Source organism: Balaenoptera borealis (genome assembly GCF_965194805.1).
Source record: "Balaenoptera borealis genome assembly, chromosome: 9".
Lineage (NCBI taxonomy): Eukaryota > Metazoa > Chordata > Mammalia > Artiodactyla > Balaenopteridae > Balaenoptera > Balaenoptera borealis.
In genome coordinates, this window is record NC_138873.1 from 118,204,122 (window position 1) to 118,223,762 (window position 19,641).

General features: G+C 38.9%; 1 long non-coding RNA gene across 3 annotated transcripts in view; it reads left to right on the top strand.

Moving 5' to 3' along the window:
* LOC309635084 overlaps window positions 1-19,641 on the top strand; it is a 143,449-nt gene extending 123,808 nt beyond the window's left edge. For 2 of the 3 annotated variants that reach the window (XR_014248620.1, XR_014248621.1), the window contains one exon: window positions 15,654-19,641. This is a non-coding gene — a long non-coding RNA (uncharacterized lncRNA). The remainder of the gene's footprint in view (window positions 1-15,653) is intronic. The other variant, XR_014248619.1, reaches the window with a different exon arrangement.

Genomic DNA, 19,641 nt, shown 5'->3' on the forward strand with positions numbered 1-19,641 from the left:
TTATTAAAATAATCACAAGTAATGCTACCAGAAACCCTTAGAGTCCTGGTCCAAGCTAGAGTTTTCCAGAATAAAAATCAAGTGACACGTGCACCATTAAGCAGCCAAATATAAGTGGGGAAGGTTTGAGATGCTATGTGAAGGAAAAAAACAAAAGTCAAGAGTCCTATGCCAAAAAAAAAAATGGAAATGAGATTTATCACCATACTCCTTTTATTTATGTCTACGTGCATGTTAAGAATGAATTGGAGAAATAGTCACTGAAAAAGTCCTTTCTACTGGGACATCTTTTGTTCTCTTTAGGAACAACTTTCACCAAAGTGTGTCTGCTTTCTGTGGTGACTTCCAGGGCATTAGATTCAACAAAAGACCTATGAAAAGATGACTCTGATCACCAGGATTAAAAAAGCATTAAGATAGGATCCTTTATAAAGAGACTGGGGAGAACATGAAGGAAAAATTTTGCTAACTTTATACTCTAGTGTATACTCTAGTGTATAGTGTGGTACTCAGCACTAACTGTGGTCCATACCTGGCTTCACCACAAGACTTATGAAGTTGAGATCACAGTTCTAAAATAGACCTTATCCAAGCAGATCTGTAGACTTCAGATCTACAAATTAGAATAAATACAGTAAAACTGTGTAAAGCTACAAGTTAATATGCACACACTGACAAATAAGGCCCCCAGAATTAAACCCTACACAGAAGGAAACTCAAATTGCCATATTTACCAAACGGTGAGTAAACATTTGCCTCCTTTGCCAATTGCTGATGTAGGTTCTTGAACAATGTAGGTACCTGTTGACTTATAAGGTTGACATTGATTCCCTGATTGCTGTGAGAGATGGTTAAAATTGATTTCACGCTCTAACCAAAAGGCTCATATCTCTACTCTGGGAGGAGTAGGTTGCTTACATGACTGAAAGCCAGGGTGCTCTCTGTGTGATCAGGCCCTGCCAGTGTGTTTGTTTGAATCATTCCTAACAAAGTTAGTGTGACTCTAGGCAACCAGGAATTGTTTTTTTTGGATATCATGCTGTTGCACTGGCATATATGCCAGTATTCAAGAGGAGGAAATGATAATATAAAATTAGCAAGTAGGTGCTTTGGTATATATCCTAAGTGGACCATTCACTATTTCCTAAACGACCATGCTCTTTCACAGCCATGTTAATTACTCCAGCCTAGCTGCTTAGAAATACCCATTCTTTTCCCAACTATACACTCTTATTTGCCCCTGAATCCTGAGGTTCCTTTCTCTTTCCTTAAGTATTAGAGAATACTATATTTACAGCATTACAAATTGCTTTTCTCATTTAACAAAATATTTAGGAGATCATTCCATATTCCATCACTCTATATCAGCATATAGTATTTTTAATCCACTACAGGTTTTCCATCAGATAATCTATTTATCTTCTTATTGAAGGATATTACTTGTGTCCACTGTTTGTACAATTACACAGAAGGCTGGAAAGCTTGAGTTTGTGGGTATGTGTCTGAACACATGTGAAAGTACAGCTAGAAACTGCTGGGTTAAAGAACATATTTATGTTAAATTTTGGTAACAATTTCCAAATTGCTCTATCAAGTGCTCGCCACAATAGTAATAAGGATTTAAGTGTGCTTGTTTGCCCCGCACCAGAACCAACCCCCCCTCTATCAAACCGTTTATCTTTGTTCATCTGACCAAACTGTTTATCTTTGCCCATCTGACAAGTGACAAATAGTATCTTTTTCTTACTTTAGTTTGCATTTCTTTGACAATGACTGAAGTTTAATTTCATTTTACAGAATTTATAAGGCATTTTTATTCTTTTATTTTGAGTTTCTCCAAACCCATTTTTTTAAAGTTCATGTAGAGGTGGAGAGTATGAATATTTTTGAATAATAATCTTAAATACAATCAGAACTTTATTTTATTCTGTTCTGTTTCCCTCCCTCTCCTTCTCCATGCCCCCACCACCCCCAGCTGCATCTTTTATATTTATCCCTGTTGATCTTCATCTTGTTTGCTTCAACCATTTGTCCAGCCTGTTTCGTGATGCCGACATTCACTACAGCCTCGGGCTTACATCCTTCCGTGAGCACAGCAGCAGTCTTCTTCATTCAAGTTTCTGTCACCATGTGCAAGGACCAGAGCCTGTCCACTCTAGACTCTGTGGCCCCGCCCATTCTGACAGAATGTCCCACGTGGCCTCTGAGTCCTGGGCTTCCTACCTGTGAGCTCTGAAACGTACTTGGGAGAACTCTCCTGCACAGGAGCTATAAATGGGGATATTTCTGCCGTATTTAAATGAGTGCTATTCACCCCCATCTCTCACCGCTCATCCTGCTTCTCATGGTTGTTTTTGTCAGCTGTATACTCAGCCCTGGTGAGTCATCTTTTAACTACAGAGGGAAAAGAGATGAAGGAAAAGCTGAGGGAAACAGGTTCCTGATTTAGTTTATAAAACCCACTGGCTGAATGCACAGAAGTTCCGGGTTTGTTTTTCCACCAACAGGTGTCTGAATGTTATGGAGTTATATGATTGATCAAATACGTTCACAGAAAGTTTCTTTTTTGTGGTAACTTTATTTACTGAAAAAATAAAATGGACCAATTGAATGAACTGTTCTCAATCCCCTTTGCCCTTCTCTTCATTCCTTCTTATGGTCATCTGATTTGCATCTGCAGATGGTTCAAATTTATTCCTTATGCAAATTTAATTCCTTAATATATCCTTTCAAATCTTTTCCCCAAATCTTTTTAATTGGGATGTGCTGCCTAGATATACCCACAGAGCTACGTCCCAGGGCACAAGAGATGTCCAAACCTCTCTCTAAAAGAAAAAAGGGTGGGGTAGTCAGGAAGGGATAGACTTCTTTAAAATCACAGCATGTCTAGACTTTATGCCCAAATACATTGGTTCATGATGAAGTAGTAAGTAGGACTTTTATGAAAAAATATATGGTAGAGAAAACAACACAGAAGCTTACATCCTTTGAAAACTGGACATGGCATAGGGTTCAGGAATTGTCTGGCCGTGGGTTGTTTACATGTGGTCTGAGCATTTTCTTAATGTGATCCTGCACTTAAGTGTATATAGGTTCAGCCAGAAAAGAGAAAGATGAACATCAAAGTTGTTGCAATGCCAGAAGAAAATTATAGGGTGTTTCCATGTTTGAAAGATCACTAGCTTTCACTATTGGTTTGGGGCAATGAATTATCCATAAATAAAAACCTTAGAGACCTCTGACCAAAAACATATACTGTGTTTACAAAGAGTACAAGTTCAGTAAGTAGCCGCTCCTATCACAACAGATCAAGTGTACTCAATTAGGGAAAAGAGTTTGAGGAACTAAAGGCATGAAGTAGCTTTGGAAACATTCTGCCAACACATTACAAAGTTTCCTTTCTAAAATGGATTTATTTCTGTTACACACACAAAAAAAAAAACAACAGGAAAAAGCCTTTAATGACTAATTTTATTTAGAAAGTCCTATAAATAATAATCACTTTCATTTATTGCTGAGCACTATACTGAGAAGTTTACATGCATCATTTCACATGAAGCTCATGATAATCCTGTTCATTAGTCAGCACAGGCTCTGCAGCTGTGACAAATGGACCTGGAAAACTCGCACAATTGACAACACAAAATTTATTCTGATCCATCTTAGGTCAGGTAAATTTCCAGGGTGGTCATTCTCAGCTTCTAGGTCACTCGGACAGGGGACTACTAATGATGGCTCAAATTCTCTGGACTGGAAGTGACACACATCACTTTTATCCTGGCCCACTGGCCAGAATTAGTCATGTGTCTAGGCATAACTGCAAAGGAGCTTGGAAATGTGAAGAAGTACATGAATAGTTAGTGAGCCTTAAATGTCTTTCCCACAATCTGTAGAGTAGACATTATCTCCTATCTTAGTTTATATATAGTTTATCTATAGCTTCTAAGCTAAAGAGAAGTAAATCTGGAATTTAAATCCTAAATTCCAACCCACTGCTCAAATCCGGGAGCCATCTTTGTTTTGTGAATGGTGGTAATGGTGCCCTATTCATATTTGTATCTTATATAATAAATTCTGCCTAGTCAAATGAGTTGAATGTAGATATAATATGGCTTTTTTTCATGAATTAATTCATGTGATTATTTCTGAATTCCTCAATTAGATTTTAACTGACAGAGCCCCAAACTTATTCCTACAATCCCAAACACCGAGCATAGTAAATGCTCAATGAAAATGTGTTAGTTGATTGACTGAAATACTGATTTGTATTTTTACCTTCTGATAGCAGATGGAGAGAGAAAGTATCTTAAATAAAGGCCTTTCTAGAAAAATAAGACATTTATTTTTATTTTTCTAGGCTGGTGTGATGATTTTCAATTTGGGTCAAGAAAACAGCCTTTTAAAGTTATTGAAGGCTGACACATACCAGCAGAAAAGGAAACATTGCCACCAGTCGATCATCATGACTTTATATGATTTGGCTATTGTGCTCTTTATAACACATTATTATTTTCAATTTCCAAGATAGTTATAATTTTGCATGATTTTTTACCAGATTTCTTCCCTGCTTTTGCATATTTTTTACTTTCTATTATTTTTCATATTCTTCTATCCTCTTATTTTGCTTTTTTATTTCTCCAACTCTCCTCTTTTATATTATTTTTTAAATATTTATTTATTTATTTGTCTGCATTGGGTCTTAGTTGAGGCATGCAGGATATTTTGTTGCAGGGAGCAGGCTCTTCTTTGCGGCCCATGAGCTCTCTAGTTACAGTGCCAGGGCTCTCTAGTTGTGGTGCCCAGGCTCAGTAGTTGTGGCACATGGGCTTAGTTGCCCCACAGCATGTGGGATCTTAGTTCCCCAACCAGGGATCGAACCCACATCCCCTGCATTAGAAAGCAGATTCTTAACCACTGGACCACCAGGGAAGTCCCTCCTCTTTTATATTATTTTTTATCTTTTAAAATCATGTTCAATCTAGTGTTTAAACAGTTTTGTTTTTTTCATAATTGTTCCTTTTTTCTCAGTTGTCAAGAGGTTTTCACTTTACACCTTCAGCTGGACCTTTTAGTATCCCAACATCCCTAACGCTATTCTTAGTACCAACGTATACTTAAGTGATACTTACGGATTTGGAGGGTGGTGACATCAACTTTTTATAACCTCATTACCAATTATATTCATTTTCTTTATTTTTTTCAGTTTCTATGATAGTGTGGGTTTTTTCTGTCCTTTCCTTTCTTCTGTCCTTCCAAAGAAATCACACATCTCCTCTAACATTCCATGTTTAATTATGTGATGCCTCTAATACTCTGTGATATGTCTTTACTACTCACTTTCTATAACTTTGATATAATTATGTGTTAGTGCACAAATATTCTTTATTGTTTTTCCAATTATGCCTCTTTGTATAAATTCATCTATTGATACTTAATTACTTTGAATAAAATGACCAGGTTATGCTCAATCTGCTTGAGCATAAATTGCTTTGTTGTAGTTGTTTTTACATTCAAGCATGATTAAAGTTGAAGACATTAGTAATGTCACAATCTCATGATGGTTTTTTTTTTTAATGGATGAAGAAATTTTTATAGAGAGTTTTTTCAGGAGGAGAGGATTTATTTTATTTTTTCTTTTATTATTTTTTGTTAAACCGAAGTATACTTGATCTACTATGTTGTGTTAGTTTCAGGTGTATAGCAAAGTGATTCAGTTATACATATATATCTATCGTTTTTCAGATTCTTTTACATTATGGGTTATTACAAGATATTGAATATAGTTCCCTGTACTATACAGTAGGTTCTTGTTGTTTATCATGATGTCTTGTTAACCAATGAGTTACTTCTTTTAAATTGTTAAGCTAATTAGCTGGAACCTCAACACTGGCATTGTAATGGTTGCCATAAACATGTCTTTAAAAAATTTTTTTAGCAAATATTTATTGGGTGCCTACCGAGCCCCAGGCATTATGTTGGGTACTCGAGTCACATCAGAAGAAAACCTAGACAACATGGAGACTCTCATAGAGCTTACATTCTGGTCCCGGAGAAAGAAAATAAAAATAAAGCAAATAGGGTTATAAAAGATTATGAGTCACAAAGTTATGTGACTTAGAAACAAGTAAAGAAACTTAAGGTATCTGTACTCTCAATAGTGGAGTCAGGAAAGCGTCCCCTGAGGCAGTCACATTCAAGCAGCTGTCTAGTAAAAAAGAAGATTCTTAAAGTAGAAACAGCGTGGGGTCTTGAGGAAGAGAAGAACTCAGTGTGTCTGTACTGAGAGGAGTTTGTATTTTATTATGATAGAAATGGAAAGCCCTTGAGTTTTAAGCAGGGAAGCAGCATGATTCTATTGATATTTATGTTTGCATCAATATGTATTCATTAAGCACCTACTATGTGTCAGTCTCTGTTCTAGGCATTGGAGATACAGCAGTAAACAAAATAGATACAAATATCTTGTGGTATAGAGATTTCATTCTAGTGTTTAAAAAATATCCCAGTGATTGCTGGGTAGAGAAGGAAGTGCGGCAGAGAAGATTGTGAGAAAACCAACAGGAAATCTATCACAGGAGGCCAATGGAGAGATGCTGAATGCAGGAGGCCAGCTGAAAGACTCACTACCCTGGGATGATTTTATGAATAAGATAATTTGAATAGCTATCCCCTGTCCATTAGAAGTAAACCAGGGCAAAATTGAAAAGTATAAAGGTAAAAAGATTATAATATACAACAGAGTATGTACACTAATCATTAAATCAAGATACATTGTATGCAAATATCAATTCCATATGGATTAAAGATCTTAACAGATAAATAAAGCCATAAAATACAGTATAGAGGAATGTTTTCCCAATTCTGGGATGAGGAAAGCCTTCATAAGCATAATGTGAAAACATAGAAACAGTAAATCAAAAGAATGAAAGGTTTGACTATATAAAAATAAACATTAAAAAACCTTTATAAAGCAAAAACACCACAAATATAGTTTAAAAACAACAACAACACAGAGGTCGAGAGGAAAGATGGAAACACACAAAGGGTTAGAAGATAATACAGAAAGACTTTCCCCAATATCAATACAAAGCATTTTTCTAGAAACACATTTTAACTTCCGTCAGTGTTAGCAGGACGTAATCCATCTAACTTGAGTGCCTGCTACTTTGCTCATTCAACAAAGTTCAACAAGTATTTATTTAATGCTTAACATGTGCTAAGTGCTGGAGAGATCAATATGGACAAAACAGATGTGTACCACTCTCATGTAGTTTACAGTTTAGATTTGATACCAGTGTGATAAAAGCATTTAATAATAATCATAGATGCTATAGGATCATCTCTCTATATCCCCAGTAATAATAAATAATCTCAATGTCTTTGCTTTTCTTTCCTCACAGTCCTATAATTATTTCCATTGTTCTTTGGCAATATAGTCCTCATACTATGAAGTTCCAAAATGAAGCAATGGGCATTTTCTGAAGGAATACTTCCTATTTCCTACTTAACCATCTTTTTAACAAATTTACTGAGCTCATACCCTGCACCAGGCTGTAATAGACACAGGGACTAAAGGTAAACCGATATGGTTCTTGTGCTCGAGGAAGTTACAGTTTTGGGGGAATACAGACTAATAAATCAACATGTATGTACTGGTAGGTACATGCTATGATAGAGAAACATATGGGACTGGATAGGAATATAGAGAAGGGACATCCATGTCAGGCTCGGGAGTGAGGGAGAAGTCCATGGGGCGTCTGCATTGATGGTAGTAAAGTTTAATCAAAATTTTGAAAGCCAAGTAGGTTTCAAGTGATGAAGCAGAGAGGACATTCTCAGCAGAGGGACAAGAACGTTCAGGGGCTCGCAATAGTGAAACAATATGAGGTACTTGGGAAACTGCTAAAGAGTAAATTGTTCATGATAATGAGGAGGAGCCATTAGGAGAGAAGATTGCCACAAATGGACTTGAGGTTCAGAAATAGTCCTTCAGATGCAGTGTGGCCAAATGTTTGCAGAAGAGTAAGACTGGACAGGAGATGAGAAGTCATGGAAGGCAAGGTCCCTGACTGAGGGCAAATATATGGTTGGATTAAGAATAAAAGAAGTGCATGTTGGTAAGACAAAAATTTCAAATAGTGATGGTGGAGAGACCATTATGGTGTCAACAAAGATGAACATGGATTTTGTTCTGCTCAGTTAGGGTCCAACTAATGTTAGGTAACCTGAATGCACAATGGACAAAGTTAACAAAAGTTATGAAACTTTATCCAGAAATGCCAAGTGACCTAGGAGGATTAAGACTTTAAGCCATGCTCTGGGGCTAAGCAGTAGTACAACAGTCAGAGTGGAAAGTAATGAATCCTCATAGATAAATAGTTACATTGGAACTGTCCATGTTTGTCATCCATCATTCAAAAATGGATTATCTAATAGTTTTTACCTGGAATAAAGGTCAAAATCTGACTTAGGGGAGAGAAGAGAAGGGGAGAGAAGAGAAGAAGCAGAGTAGAGCTAAGAACCCCAGAGTTCCAGGATGGAAAAAGAGGTAGACCAGTAGGACAGAGCATTGACCATCACAGCCTGGTCACTTGAATGTACAGAAGATTCTATAGTATAAAGTGAAATATCTAGAAATATCATATATAGGCAAAATATGATGATGATGATGGCAAGGAATTTTTTGTGTTTTGTTCATTGATCCATCCTCAGAGCAGTGGTGGTACACAGTAGGTTATAATAAGTATTAGCTGAATGAATGACTGAATTTATTGATAACACTTGACAGAACGTATCCAGGTAATGGAGCAAATTTACTGAAAAATAAAAAACCAAAAACAAAACTCCAGAAGAAGGAAATACTTCTTTAGCTTTACTTTTGAAAGGTAATGTTATGGAACTTGCTTACAAATGAAGATCTAGTACTGAGAATGGGTCCAAAAAGAAAAGACTTTTTTTTAAAAAATTTATTTATTTATTTATTCATTTTTGGCTGCATTGGGTCTTCGTTGCTGCGCACGGGCTTTCTTTAGTTGCGGCGAGCGGGGGCTACTCTTTGTTGTAGTGCGCGGGCTTCTCATTGCAGTGGCTTCTCTTGTTGTGGAGCATGGGCTCTTAGGCACGTGGGCTCTAGAGTGCAGATTCAGCAGTTGTGGCGCACGGGCTTAGTTGCTCTGCGGCATGTGGGATCTTCCCGGATCAGGGCTCAAATCTGTGTCCCCTGCATTGGCAGGCAGATTCTTAACCATTGCGCCATCAGGCAAACCCCAGGAAAAGACTTTTTGAAATAATAATGTACAGAATGTGAATACATCCTAAGAACCCACAGTTAATTAGCACATTTTCCCCGGTTTGTTATGTCAATGCACAATATTGAGTATATATTTAATCTGAAAGGCACAGAACAAAGCAGAATATCTTCCTCTGCAGCATCTTGTGTGTCAATAGACTTTGGCTTTAATTCTTAGCTGTGTATTTTAGCATACAAGACCTATTAGGAGACACATGACCACATATAGTCCAACAAAGGCTTAACTGTTTTGATACCATCTATATATTAGGAATTATCAACATGGAGAGTAATCTACATTTTTTTAACCCATCAGTTTACAGATACTCTTATGTTGCCTCATTTGCTGGTTGGAACAGCTCCCTATGTAAGCAAAACAGAGGTACCATATAGATAAGCGGCAAATGCTCGGGGAGCTTACAGGATTTATTCTGGACCACCTGACTGGAGGCCGAGCTGGGACTTAAATTTAGTGTGCCCAACCCAAACAAGCATTCTTTCCAATACCCCACACAGACAAATTTCTAACCACAGTTGAGTCACATTTGAAAGCCTGGCTATGGCCCATGGTGCACAAGCTTTCAGTCTGGTGGTTTAAATGCCAGTTGGCTTCAGTGCAGAGCTTCAGCCCAGTGACCCAGTGCCGAGGCTCAGAGTACATGGTGGAAATCTGGGGATGAATCCTGAGGCAAACGTTGACCGTTTCCAGAACAGCAGGCACTGGAATCCCTACGTGTGCATTTTGTTCAGGGAAAGTAATTGCTCTGAGGTCAAGACAGAGCATTGAAGCCATAGACTTCTACGAGCTTTCTTTCATAGCACTGATCCTGGCTAAGATCACTGGGCAACACCAAGCAATTCACCTTTAAATGAACAGTATAAAAGACTGCAAGTAGCCACTCCAAAATTACTTTATGAAGCACTTAAAAAATACTACGATACAAAAATAAACTCATTTTTCGATTCTTCTGTTATATATCCCAGAAAACAGATTCAATGTGATTTTTATAAAGAAAAGCACATTTTATTCTAGACCAGGAGGTTTGGTTTTTCATTCTCCTTTGTCAGCTGTGAGACTCTGATCAGGCACTTGTGTTTCCTGAACCTCAGTTTCCTTGTAAGTTTAAAAAAAAAGATCTCTTCCATTTCGGTGATATCATCATTTGTGTATTTTAAATATTGGGATTTGATTGAGGTATATTTTAAAACCTGAACACTGAAAATACCTAGAGCACAAAAATAAGTCATAGAAACATTGAATCATATTAACACCTGTCAAAAGTGGGGGTTAACAGGAATATATTTGGAGGTACGACTTCTCATATCTTTTTTTTTTTTTTTTTCCAATCTGAGGTTTCTTGAGTCCTTATTCATTTATCCAAGAAAGCTTAATTTAGAATTGGCCTCATTCAGAGTCTTTAGGATTGGTTAGGAACATCTTAAGTGCCACTTAAATGCCACCTTCCACTTCCTGGGCAAGAGTGCCTGGGCTGGCATAGCCCCACAGCCCAGCAGGGCAGCGATGGCTGTGGTAGGAGCTTCCGGGGGTTGCTGTTTTAGCCCCTGAAATTAGTGCCTAGAGAGCTGGAAATTCCAGTATTCTCTGATCAGATGGTCCAGAACTGGAAATAACAGGAGTGAGAAGTTCATGAAAGACAAGGCTACAATCCCAAGGGAAATTTGCACAAGTGCTGCACCCTGCTTTCAGCAGAAAGGATTCCTACTCCAGTCCTCCCTGGCTCTTTCCCTCTAGATCGTCTGTCTTCTCCCAGCCACAGATATTTAACATGAAATCCCACGGCACCTGTGTCTAGACCCCAAGAGAACTCTGACCTCACCTCACCCCCCACCCCTCTTTCATTGTCCTTCTTCTTCCCCATCTTCTCTCCCTTTGTTTTTCACTTCCCTTTCTCTCTGATTGTAATTCCGCTAACACATTATATACCCCAGCAATACTCATGTACTTCTTGAAATGTCGGGCATGGAATAAATACAAAACAAAATGGGCAAACTGAATCTTTCGTCTCTGTGTTGCCAGGGGAAGGGATGTGATTTTGCAGAGCGATTGTCAGTGTCCCCTTTCCTATTAAGACCCTATGCCTTAGTAGGTAGAGCAGCCAGGTGGCCAATAAGCGTTTCAGTGAATTGTCACCTTCCCCACCTGGAATGCCCCTCTCCTCTCCGGGTTGTGGTGAGCTATTACCCATTCTTCAAAACCAACTCAGATGTCCTTCATGAAGGCTTTTTTCCAACAGATACCCCTAAGCGGAGTTAGAACTTTCATGGGGGTGTCCCACTAAATTGTTTTCTTTCCCCGTAGAGAATTAAGCACATTATATTGTAATTAACTGTGCACGTGTCACCTCTCCCCACACCCTCCTTCCCCATATTACCCCAGAACCTGAGTTGAACTGGAGCAGAGCCATTTCTTAGTTATCTTCTTGGCCCTAGGACAGGTCTGACACATAGTAAGGGCTCAATAGATCCTAAACAATGAGTTGAGAAGGCAGCTGAAGTCAAGTTAGAGATGGGGTTAGAGATGCCAGGGGCCCAGCAAGTGAGTTCACAAAAGTTCAAAGAGCGGGGAGGCCTTGGGGAAGGCGCTCATCTCTCCGTAGTATATTATTAGACAATACCTACAAGGTAAGAAAGTTGTATGTTTGTGCTGTGAAATCTTGAAGACTATTGTATTCAGCACAATGGGATGAACTTCCTATAACTGTTTAGAAGAATAAAAGCAGGGAACAATTCTTGAACATCCTTCAATGATAAGAAAAGAAAAAGTTCCCTCTCTGAAATCTCAGATAAGGATTAATCCCCATTACTGAATTCTGAGTTAACTCAAACTTCCAAGTTTCCAAAATTCAGGAATGGAATATTTAGAAGGAAAAAAAAAAAAAATCTGTAAACTGCAAGTGGAGCAGCGCTGAGTGCCTCCCAAACGTAAAAGAATTGTAATCTCTAGTTTTCTGTCCTTTAAAAGAAAGCTTGTAAATGATGCCTCCACCCTGCATAATTAATGTAATGATAGGAAAAGCTATCACTTCTAACTCCTACAGTTGACGAGACGGGGAGATGTCCAGGAAGGCTGGGAAAAGCTTGGTGTTACCGCACAGTTTCAGGGAACAGATCTCTCTAATCTGTATGACTCACGCACGTTGGACTTGAGTCTGAAGCTCAAGACAATTTCACAAGAGATGAAATTTAGAATTTTTCAAAGAGAAAATAAAACATCCTTCATGTCTGGGCAAGAGCACTGGGCAGGCTCAACATGTGCTTGTGAACATGGATATGAGGACTTATGCATGTTTGGAAGATGCAGAAATTTATACATACATATTACAATTATCTCTCTGTATTTTTTAAAATTTTTATTGGAGTATAGTTGATTTACAATGTTGTGTTAGTTTCTGCTGTACAGCAAAGTGAATCAGTTACACATATACATATATCCACTCTTTTTAAGAATCTTTTTCCATATAGGTCATTCCAGAGTATTGAGTAGAGTTCCCTGTGCTATACAGTAGATCCTTATTAGGTATCTATTCCATATATAGTTGTGTGTACATGTCGACCCCAGTCTCCCGATTTATCCCTCCCCCTCTTTCCTCCCTGGTAACCATAAGTTTGTTTTCTACCTCTGTGACTCTATCTCTGTTTTGTAGATAAGTTCATTTTTACCGTTGTTTTAGGTTCCACGTATAAGCAGTATCATATGGTATTTGTCTTTTTCTGTCTGACTTACTTCAGTCAGTATGACTATCTCTAGGTCTCTATATTTTTGAGGTACAGGAATTTGTGAGCCCTGACATAAAAGCAAAAAAAAAAAAAAAAAGACATCAGGAAGTCAGCAAAATGGCAGCATAGTCATGGCTAAGGTGGAATATGTGAGAGCCTAAAGGTGACTTGACCAACGAGCTGAGTTATCCACTGAGGGGCGCAGGCTCAGCCCAGCCCCGCTAACGAGCACCAAGACCAGACTTGAGGAGAGACGTCAGGCCTTACATGCAGAAACATGCTCTGAGAAGACGCAGCTGCAAAGGCTGCTGGTTCATCAGAGGACACGAGGAACAGCAGGTTTGACAGGAATGGCATTCATGCTGCTGACAGCTCTGTCCTGCTCTGGGCCCCTGCAAGGCTCTCAGGGAAGTGGGACAAAAGGGCATTGATGTTCTTTGGCGCTGCCTGAATGAGACAAAGTTGTGTAAGGGCCCAGCGGGCGGGGAGCATGAATGGCATAATAGAGAGCAGAAGCCCAGGAGAAGGGATGGGGCAGGAACGTTTTCCTACATCCCATCACACAGTCCCTAGAATTGTTCCCCATATACTCGGGAAACCAGTCAATATTTATTAGGAAGAAGGAAAAAGCACACTTAGAAGCATGAAGCACCACTGAAAAAGACTGAACGTGGGGAGAGAGAGAAAAAAAAAAATAGGGAAGCAGACTCATTTGGAAAGTTGGGGTCAAATATATAAGCCTTCAGCCTAACTGCAAAGCAGAATCCGAGCTTTTTGCATAAATTCTGTTTTAAGATCTTAAAGCAGACAGGATTGAGTCAGCAACTGCAACAAATAAAACTTTTCCTTTGTGTTGCTTGTTTGTTTTCTCATGGAAGGAAAGGGAAAAGATAAGGTCTGGAACGTCGGACGTTGCTGCAATTCTGTGTTATTAATGAACCGGGGGCCTGAAAAGCAAGAAGCTCATTAGTGGCTTCTGTGGAGAAGTCTGGGGCCCTGGATGCTAGAAGGAAATGGAAAAGCTGCCAGTTAACAGCAGGAACATCTAAATCATCACACTTAGGAGGAGAACTGGAAAAACAAGACAGCATTTTACCCTCCACAGAAAATTAATACTGAAAGAAAGCCTTCATTGAGTATATGCACGGATTGTCTTAAGTCAGACTGCTAGATAAATAGCTGCTGTTGATGGAGGCAAGAAGATAAACAGGCATTCATGACAGTCAGAAGGGCAGGGAGCATAGACAGTGCGGTAGAGAGCACTTTTAATTCTAGATCACGAATCTAGATCCCTGGGCAGGACTAACTCGGAAACAACCAGCTGTTTGCCCCTCGGTCTGTAGCAAATACTATGCTCAGCTCAGCCTGTTCAACTAGGACACAGTGTGGTGGTCTGGGTCATATCACAAAACCAACCAACCAACATTTATTAAACATTTCCCATGTGCCAGGTACCATGCTAGTTACTGGGGGGAGGGGGGCAATGCAGGGAACCATCCTTCTTCAACAGCATTTCCATGCATTTGGAGAATCAGGATCTAAAACATAAAAGGATACTCAGCAGTGCAGTTCCTAGCACAGCACTGAATGGTCAAATTATGATAAATATTCCAAGGGTTGAAAGGAGGGCAAGACTGTTGGGGTGTGAGGTATTTAAATGGACCGTTCAGAGACTGAAGTCCATCTGAGGTGAAAGGGAGTTTAGAAAGCAATGCAGGCCAAAGCTTTTCAGAAATGAGAAAATGGAGAAGTTGTAGTTTGTCCACAGTATCACAGTAGCTAGTAGTCTTACAGAGGGATTGAGTATTTGAATCTCAGATCCACCATGTATTTTTCCCAAGATAGTTAACCTATCTGCACTCAGTTCATGAATAAAACAGGGATAATAATACCCAGCACAAAATAAAGGGAGAATAAAATACAGTTAGTATTATGATTACAGCTGTTATTCAGCTACAATATTCTTTCCCTCTGGTCCAGACTCAGCCTCAGAATCCTTCTCAACACAGAGCACCAGGCAGTCAGCCATTCCTAGTTGAACAGAGTTTCCAGTGATAGTAAACATATTTTTTTCAATATATCAATGAGGTTTTTACTGCTATTGATGACAAAGCTCTACAGACAGATTAAAAAACCACTTTTTTTCAAGTTTGCACTCTAACTCCTTTCTTAATCCTACATTATTTCTTGGTTTGATTTGCAGTTTCCAAGCCCCACTAGATTACCTCCGTTAGTTCAAGCCAATTACTCAGAGATTTTGCAAAATATTCAATACCTGATTGTTCCCATAAAGTCTGCTTCAAAATGCAATTTACTTTTTTGTTTTCATGTGTAACCAGCAGCAGTGGGGTGGAAGTTGATTGTGTGGCATGTCATGAGGGGGGTTGGTTAGCTCTTTTGTACCGAGAAAAGCTGAGTTCCCCCACTTCCGCCTTTCAGAGGAGGAGGCTGAGGCCGGTTACGGTCACCCGCAGCTGCTTTAGATGCTACCCTCCACCATCGCTCAGCTACTTTGCATTGAATGGGCAGAGTCAATCCAGGAGTCACCAAGTGTTCTGCGTGGGAAGGGACCTCAGAAGGATTTAGGTCACTCTCCCAGCTAATGCACAGTTCCCTGTCACTGCAGATTGTCTTCGGAGGGAAGATGGAAGCTACCCACCCTGTTTATTCAGCAAGAATGAATTAAAGACACGTTCATCCCATGAAGAAAAATCTAAACAGCTGGAGCAGGGGCACCTGTGCAAGAGAGAGAGCCCCCACCTAATCAGTAAACTCTCATAGAGAGGCCGTCGGCTGTCTGCCCAGTGCAGTGCACTATTATATGGGTCCAATACTGTGGTGCTCTGAGAAGCAAGACAAGAAGAAACTCTAATTCTGAGTGATCAACAGTGTCCTAAAAGGAGAAATGTGAAAATAGCTGAGACTAAACATGCCTGCCCCACACGGTTCAAAGGGCATGTTTGCAACGCAGGAATGCCCAACTCCAGAAATGGGAGGATGCCAGGATGGAAGCTGGCATGGGTGATGGTTCCCTCCAGACTGTTTAATGGGAAGATTATGGCTGTACCCAGCTTCATAATGGAGGGAATCTAAAGGGCTTGCCGGTGAGATAGATGCTGATGGAAGTGCTAGGCTGCAGCCCATTATTTACCTCCTTTGATTCACTGAAGTGTAAATCATCAAAATGATACATAAATTTAATTGCCAGTGTCATGTAGTTATTTTTGAGGAATAGCCACAAATCTGAGATCTGGTATTTAACAAACAACTCAGGCTACCTACTCAGACTAAACACATAGTGTGTTTTCCAGGCTGTAATTTCATAAAAACAAAATGTCTTTAGAGAGAGAACAAGCTAGTACTATTGCTTTAAAAATCACTTTAGGAAAAGTTTCCTTATAAAGTAAAACGTAGACAATCTCAACCATTTTGCTGGCTGGCCCTGATCCGCCCTGTTGTGCCATGTTATTACCTTCATTTCATTGACATCCCACACAAATGTCTTCCCTCTAACAGTCTCTGGGGGCAGATAAACTCCTCTCTCTTGTGGGGCTTTGTTTCCCCGAGAGCAGAGGTTTGCAGATGTTTGGTTCTGGACTCCTTTACACCCTCAAAAATTAAGGAGACCCTAAAGATCTTTTGTTATGTGCATTATATTTATTGATATTTAATGTATTGGAAATTAAACATTTTTATAAAAATAACTGCTTCAAAACAAAAAATTTAGTAAGAAGAGTGGCATTGTTTCACATTTCTGCAAATCTCTAACATCTGGATTCACAGAAGAAAACTGGATTCTCATATTTACATCTATGTTCACTCTCCTGGAATATGTTATTTTAGCTGATACTTCATAAGTATAAGAAAATCCAGCCTCATACAGATATGTGGATTGAAAAGGGAAAAGTATTCTAATAGCCTTTTCAAAGAATTATGGATATTCTCCTACTATTCTACTCAAACTCAGCTAGCAGTAATTTCTTAAACATTACTTGCAATGTAGAATCTGAAATATTATCAATAAACTTTTCATATTCTGTTGCACTAAAATCCATTGATCTATCTTGTATTTTGAATGGCTTTTACCAATGTATGATTTCATAAAATCATGCATTGGTCATTTACATTCATTATTATACAATATCTAAAAATCAGATGCATCAATGAGATCACAGTTTCATAGAAAAGTCTTAAAGTCTTAGGAAGATTTCAGTTCACTGTGGTGGATATGTTTTCCAAAATTCTGGGTTTTTCTTTAAAACTTGCATTTCATCATTGATGACAAGTAATGTCAGTGATTTTCCTTAAAGAGACAGGCACACTTTGTTCATTTTTGAGAAAATGTGTAACCAAGTCTGAATAACCATGATTTGTCTACCAAGCATTCTTTCAGATAAAAATAGTATTCCATGAAAAAGTAGCTGGGTCAGCCCACAACCTAAATAATTGCACAAGTACTTTCCCTAGAAATAACCACCGTACTTTGATATGTAGCAGACCTGATTTACATGTACTTCCCATAGAATATTAAAAACATGTGTACTCAAGGGTCAAGACAATAGGTTTACTAATTTCTGCTGCTTCAGCAAAGACAATTTAAGTGAAGCTGCTTTTTAAAAATTTATTTATTTATTGTGACTATTTGGTGGTGATGAATACAATGACCACTAGTACCCTTTGGAGCCACTGCTTTGATTTGTGCTAAGGGACCAACAGTTTTACTCACCATTGTGTTTGCCCTATCAGTGCAAATGTAACACAGTGAAAATTGCAAATAATAATCTTAGTATTGTTATGGAAAGAATTTTGACCCGGCAGACACCATAAAATGATCTCAAGGACCCTCAGGGGACCAAGAAACAAAGTTTGAAAATTCCTGTCCTAGAGGACTTCAACAAACTTTGCAAGCCAACTTCATTAACTTGAAAAGGAAGAATATCCAAATGGATAGCAATCATTTAAAAAATTTCTTCATACGTGCTTTCTAATAAAGCCAATGGAACATCTCAAGATACAAGAATGCTGTGATCTCAAAACAAAACCTGTTCTTCTTACCCCACAATTTTTGCCCATAACTCTTGATTACTTAAATTTATCTGTGCCTCAGATCTCGCAACTGTAAACTGAAAATAATAATGGCACTTATCTCAGAGGATTGTTAGGAAGATGAGATATTTTCAGGTCAGAAGTGTACTAACACAGGGCCTGGCATGTAGTCAGTGCAAAATAAGTGTTATTGGCTATAATTTTTTCTATAATCCTTCATTAGCCTGCTTTCTCTCACTGTTATTCAAAATGGATATATTTGTGGGCATTACAGACATTTCATACTTCCACAACTGCAAGCTCTTTGTTGAGGACATCTCTGACTCATGAGTGTGAAGTTATTTACAATACTTTTCTGTGATAAAAATATAACTGTGCTTCTCCTTCTTATACTGTCCTCACATCACAATGCTGTTTGATAGTTTCTTCCTGAAAGATGGTTAAAAATAAACTGAATACTGCCAAGGCAAAATTGAAACAAAATGTTAAGAGCCGATACAATTAATACTCTATTTTATCTATAAGTAAAAGACAAAAGGTAGCTCTCAGCACTTGTACAGTATGATGGTTAATACAGAATAATGCAAGTTACAGTGAAGGAGTTTGGGAGTTTTATTATACCACTCAAGAGTTTAACGGCTCAATGGCATAAAATGTTACTCAACATGACTTGACATTTTCCTGTATTAGAAAATATATTTTCAATAGCTAAGGAACAACACCATTAGCCAAAATATCTAATTTTGCAGAATATTACTCTGGGCGTTGGCTGGCAAAGGATGAGACACATCTGCTCAGGACAAATTCCTCAGGCTGAATGAAGGCTTTGAATTTGAGTGAATGTTCACATACTTCACAAAAATGCTGCCTCACATCTGGCACAGACTTTGAGAAGTACCTCTGTCAGTGTTTACACAGTTTTAGGAGGGCTCCATAGTTTATGATCAGATTAGCCTATTTTCCTCCTAGTGCAGGGTTCCTGAGTCCACACGTGGAAGTGTTTCTCCGAGAGCAGTAATAAGTTAAGCCTGTGCTTCAGGAGTTCCTGCTGTCATGAATCATCAGTCTAGTAAAGGCAATCAGTATGAGAAGTACTAGATTTCAAACGCAGTCTTATTATAGCTAGGTGATCAAAGAAAGTCCTTGGTTCTTATACTTCAACAATATTTGAAAATAAATCCTCCCTACCCCGGTCCCCTGAAAATCAGTAAAACATCTCTATGACTTTTCAGCAACTACCATGTTAAAAATGAAAGGTAAGGAGGAGCTACAAGATGGCGGAGGAGTAAGACGTGGAGACCACCTTCCTCCCCACAAGTACATCAGAAATACATCTACACGTGGAACTGCTCCTATAGAACACCCACTGAACGCTGGCAGAAGACCTCAGACCTCCCAAAAGGCAAGTAACTCCCCACGTCACTGGGTAGGGCAAAAGAAAAAAGAAATAACAGAGACAAAAGAATAGGGACGGGACCTGCACCAGTGGGAGGGAGCCGTGAAGGAGGAAAGGTGTCCACACATTAGGAGCCCCTTCAAGGGCGGAGACTGCGGGTGGCAGAGGGGGG